The 5675-nt window shown below is 43.0% G+C and overlaps 1 long non-coding RNA gene across 1 annotated transcript; it reads right to left on the bottom strand.

The window, feature by feature from the left end:
- Positions 1–1031: 1031 nt before the first annotated feature.
- Positions 1032–3782, bottom strand: LOC311440060. The gene is made up of 2 exons (XR_014695188.1): positions 1918–3782; positions 1032–1779 (listed from the first exon to the last, which is right to left on the bottom strand). It is a non-coding gene; the product is annotated as an uncharacterized lncRNA (long non-coding RNA).
- Between the last annotated feature and the right edge of the window lie 1893 nt (positions 3783–5675).

Here is a 5675-nt window from a genome sequence, read left to right on the forward strand (position 1 = left end):
TCAGCTGTTGTTAGAAGCTCCCTCAGCTGAGCACTGCTTTTTATACTGAGTCTGGCTTGCCATGTCTGAGTGTTTCTGCCATGTTCCACCCTTTTAATTGCACCCCATAGGTAGTCAAACAACCTCTGAGAAGCTCATCTGGTCCATTGTATTTATTTTTAGTTCCCCTAAAAATACCTAAAGGCTCACTACCCTCTTGCCATTAAAGGTGACCCACTGTTCTGTGTTTTCAAAAACAGATCATTCTTAGCACTTCTTCAAAAATATCCTCCTTGTCCTTTTCTATTGGTTGGACCAGGGCAACCTCTGCAAAGCTCTGCTCTTACCTCTTGCCCCAACTTCCCCGCAGTCTTAGGGGTCCTGATTCATGTGGCTGGTGCCAACGCAAACCAACATTATTGGACAGTTCCCTTTGCCACCCTGTCCTCTTCTATAGCCTGGGCTTTGTTTTATGAAGAATATGTATCAGTGTCTTGTCACTTACTGGCCTGACAGGAGGCGTTCAAGACAGCTCCAAAATACGACAGTTTGTTTAGTGGTTTTACCAACAGCTTCATGCTGGCCTTTGGCCTTCAGCCCCCATCCAGTTTCCAGGCAATGCAGAGTGAGACAGAGCCTATGGAGGGAGTCTGCCATCCATGCATCTTCCTCAGCATGTGTTTGTGCTTCTTGACTGGGAAAGATGCCAGATGTTATTCCCTTATCCACTCTCACCAGGTAACCCCAAGACACAAGGCTCAATCTACAGCTGCTTGTGAATGCCAGGGAAAGAGCCCCTCTCAGGTAACATTGTAGCCTAACTTCAACTCAACCCCATTTCAGACTTTTTAAACATCACAGACACAGTGCAAATTCCCAGGCATTCTCCAGTACAAGTGTAAAATGAACAAAGACAACAACGAAAATATTCTGAGTATGGGTTCCGATTTTTTTAACCCTGATATTCTGTGGTAGTTTTCTTTATTTTTGAATATAAAGTGACAGAAATAATTTGTTGTTAGAAAAGAGAAAGTATCTTTGACTATTTACAGATTTTGTACATCACAAAGGTTTTCATGTGTTTGTTTGTTGTTTTTGTTTGTTTGTTTGTTTGTTTTCTTCTTTTTTTTTTTTTTCTTTTCCTCCACATCCTTTAAACAACGCTGAACTGGAAATCTCAACAGTTCACAAAAACCCTCTTCCCCAAAAAACAAACCGCTATGAGAAACAAGAGAAATTAAAGAGGGAGAAAATCAACTCCTTTCATAGTTTTTCAGGAAATCCATTTGCTTAAATATATATATTTATATATTTATATATATTAATTTTTTTTTCAAGTTCAAACACCAAAATTCAAGAGAGAAAAGAAAAGAAAACAAAACAAAACAAGTGTCTTCCCCGCCCCCCCTCCAGAATCTGTTGATCCCTGCTTGTCCAAAATCAGAAAGAATTATTTACAGAAAGAAGAACCGGAGGGGGGTGAGGGCATAGGGAAGAGAAGGATAAGGTGGTGACTGGTGGAGGAAGGATAGTAGGATTAGGGCCTCAGAGAGATGAGGCAAGCCTGAGTTCGACCGCGCTTTCCCTTAGGAAGACGCTACACTGGGGAAATACCCACAGTGTCCCCTTGCCCCCGTGTTCAGCGCAAGGGTGCTGCCTTTCTGGGTCCCCGTCTCAGTCCCACACCAGGTGCTTGGTGGTCATCGCTGTCCTTCTCTCTGCACCCTCCGCTGGTCATCCCCACGCCAGCCGGCTGTGTGCTGTCCTCAGCGCTCACCTCTGTCCCCAGCCAGAGGTGCTCTGGGGAGCAGAGCAGAGCACATTGGGGTCTCCACTGCACCCAGCTGAGCCCCTTTAGGAGGACCAGGGCCAAAGTTATGAGGCCATGACAGGCAGCAACGTTTCCTGGCCCTTTCCCTCCCTACTGTTGCTGCTCACCCGTATCACTACAAGCCTCAAGTCAGCTAAGCTTCTTGTTCACAGCATCCTGACCCCAGGGCCACAGCATTACATGAAACTCATCCTGTTGCCAGCTGTTCTTGGCATCCTCATCTTCTGTTTCACAGCTGCAGGGCATTGGCAAGTAACAGGTGCTAAGGAAAGATTTCTCCATGGAAAAGCCACCTCTGATCCCTGTCCTTCCTTCCCTTCCCACCACATCCCGACTCCAACAGCAACCTGCTGGAAAAGTTTTGCCAGACAAGTCAAATATTACACTGCACAAAAAGAAGTTTATGTTGCAGATGTGAGCCTGCAATTTACACATGATTTGTGTGTATTATAATGTATTAATCAGGAAACACTATGTAAATGTGTGTAAATGCAAACCACGATCTTAAATCAGTTTTGCATAATACAAGTAAACAAATTAATCTCCCAATGCACTTGTAAATGTTAATAAAAACTTGACATTAACCATTAAGCTTAGATAATGTTATTGGATGGGAAAGCAGTGTTGTATGTCACATGTACCCTTGAAGTGAAAATGAGTAAAATTTACATGTCCAAGACATGCATGTTCTTAAGAACACAAATTGCTGCTTGCTGCAAGTCATGTAAGCTCTACTTTTCCCGTCAGCAATTTCTTTTTAAAACACTGCCTCCTCCCTGGAGAGAGTAAACCATCTGAAATTAAATGTAAGGAACCCTTGAATATTTGAAGAGTGGCAGTGAATGTGTAAGCAGGAGTATGCATAATTTAAAGGGGCACTGGCAAGACAGACCTAAAATTTTGGTGTGATTATGAGGCTGGAACTTGTACTTAGCTGAACTGTAACCTTAGGAAAACTGTTTTTATCAACCTAGCCTTTTGAAGAGGGAAGGAAGATTGGTCAACCTCTGTCCAGTTGCATATTTGTTTGCACTTCAAAGCATCCTGCACAGTTTGGAAGCAAAGCTGGAGAAGAAGCAGTCTGGGAAGTTCAGTCACTATTCAGAGACCAGGCTGTCTTGGACAAACTTCATCGAGAGCTGGCAAGTTGGATGAACACTGTGCATGGTGCAAAGAGGTTCTTGATGAAGCCTCGCCAATATGACAGCCTGAGGTGTTACTGCACATTGGTGGAACTGAAAAAGGAAATTATTTTCTATTCAATGTTTTGACAGCCTCCCTGTAAAAGCTGAGAGTTTGTAGCAGCCTGACAAAAGCAGAAGAGGGATGTGCAGGACTACCCATGAGGTGTACACTAAGATTTTGATGTGTGAGTTTCCAAGGAAGGAACATGAGTTGTGTTTTGATTCGTGGTAGAGCCTCCATGATCAGCTCAGAGAAGTCACCCCAGAGTAGCGGAAGAGGCTGACCCCATGCATTGCACATATCCTAGAGAGTCTGTACTGCCCAGCATTTCCCTGGGTAAGGCCCATACATTCCATTACTTATTCTGCCTGTAAGAGCAGAACAAACTAACTAAAAAAAAAAAAATGTAGCCAGTAAAACCTCTCTTTGGGCAAGACTGGGATGAGGTATCCACCCTCAAGGCTTTGCTCAATGGAAGAAGTGGAGAGAAGCTAGAAAACCAGAACACTGTCAGAATAGCAAGATTTCTCACAAAACTCACCTGAAGCAGAAGCTGATTGCTTTGGGCATGGCTTTGCAAATAGCACTGTCCTCCCTTCATGACCTCCAGAGGGGTAATAAGAAGAAGACAACATCCTGCCAGGTACTGAAGTGGTGACAGGCAAGTCTGATGTCTGATGTGTGGCCTGCTGCTCGTGTATGGATTACACACTCACCTCCTCACTGTTCCCCTGCCTGAGTATGAAATTCTCATTCCCTTATCATGTGAAGGGAGTTCAGTTGGTGATGTTTGCACAATGATGCAAAGAAGTGACTATTTCTTTCTCAAAAAAAAAAAAAAAAAAAAAAACCAACAAACACACAGACAAACAAATAGAACACAAAAACAGGCAGAACCCCTGATTATCCCTTCAGGCTGAGGTCCCAGCATTTAAAATCATGTCTCCCAGCACAAATTTCCTGCACTGCTGCTAACAACATCCCAAATAAATTTGTGCGCTTTTGTGCATTGCTTTCTCCAAACAGCAACCATGAAAGTAGTACATGAAAATGTTAGATGTCTTTCCCCCCTGCCCCTTGGCTTTACCACGGCTCATACAACAGGCCCCATTAAATAACCTAGCTTATCAGATCTCTTGGTGCCTCGGTTATTTCCCCTATTTCCCCTCAGTTATTTCTCCTATTACTTCCCCTATAATATGTACGTTTCATTTAATCTGAAGAAAAATAGATGCAAATACATGCAAGATTTCAGGATATTTGCATAATATATGTAAACCATGGCATCTGTCAATTAACTTGTAAATGCTAATATCAATGTATTTTAGTTTGGCATCAAAACTGCAAACTCTTTGAAGTAAGGATTACAGCAGTGCAAAGCATCGAAGGGACAAATCTTGTTTGAAAGCAGCACCTAAATGTTTTTGATCAATTTTATGTCAGGGTTTCACCTTCCTGGCAAAACATCTCACTTGACTTGGTACTTGCCAGATTAATGACTGATTCCAACACCATCCAATTCTGCAGCAACACTGTTGTTGTTAGGAACAATGGAGTCATTTTGAGCAACACAAAATTAGCTCTGAAGCCACCAGCCACTGCTTGCATGCAACATGCATTCCCTTTCTGGTGAAATTCCAGCCAGTGTGCTACCCACTTCCAACTGTCGAGGAGGGAGCTCCCGCATCCTCTGAGAGTTGGCGGTTGAGATTATTACCACAGTTTTGTAGGCTTAGGAGAGCTGTTAGTCTACCTGACTGTTGAATACTGCAGTTCCTTTATAATGGAATTTTTTAGAAAGGATAAACATTCTTAAATTTTGTAGTGGAAATTTTAGCAAGCATCTGAACAGCTAAGCACATTTGGCTTTCAATTAAATGAGGTTTATTTTAATGTCTCAAGTGCTTCTAAAAACCCTTCTCTACTTGCTGAAAATATGGCACAAGCATTAGCTAATGATTTCTTCTCTGCATTCAGTGCTGCTGGCCCCCATACATCCCCCCATCTAACCAGGGGGTGTAGTCAGCATGCAGTGCAAGCCATGCAAGCACTACGTGTTTAAGATTCTGGACTTGCAGCTCATCCTTCAAGGTCAAAGAGGAACAGAAAATGCCCCTACCCTTTTCAGCAGAAGCTGGACTTTTCCTTCAGAGAAAGGCTGTAGAAACGTACTTAATGCTTGTGTGTGGATACCAGCCAAAGATCTGCCTTATTCTACCCCTGAAAAACAATACTCTAGTTTAGATAAAGATGCAATAGTCTGAGCTTCAAATGAGGAAAGAACCTTTCTTCTTTTTGGGGGGGAAATTTTCTTTTGGGGGCAAGGCAAATAGACAAGAAGTAAACCAGCCTCCTCTTTTCTGCTTAGACATAAGTCTACACACAAATCTTGAAAGAGTGGCAAGTGTGTGGTGGAAGTCATTTAACATTTCAGTGCATGTCCCCTCTGCTAAGAGCACAGCAGCAACCTGCAGCTGAAGGGCAATCGCTTACCCAAAGCTTAACTTTGCAGCTGGCAGACCTTGGTCTCTCGCCTCCTCAGCAAGGATAACTAATCAGTGAGCCACAGAGACAGGTCCAAAACATCATGCTTCTCCAGTTTTAATCTAATGCTTCAGATAAGAAAGCGGCCATGAAGCTTTTACTCTCTGCATATAAAGAAGGGGAAGGTCAGCAGGGA

This window comes from Aythya ferina (genome assembly GCF_964211825.1).
Source record: "Aythya ferina genome assembly, chromosome: 1".
NCBI lineage: Eukaryota > Metazoa > Chordata > Aves > Anseriformes > Anatidae > Aythya > Aythya ferina.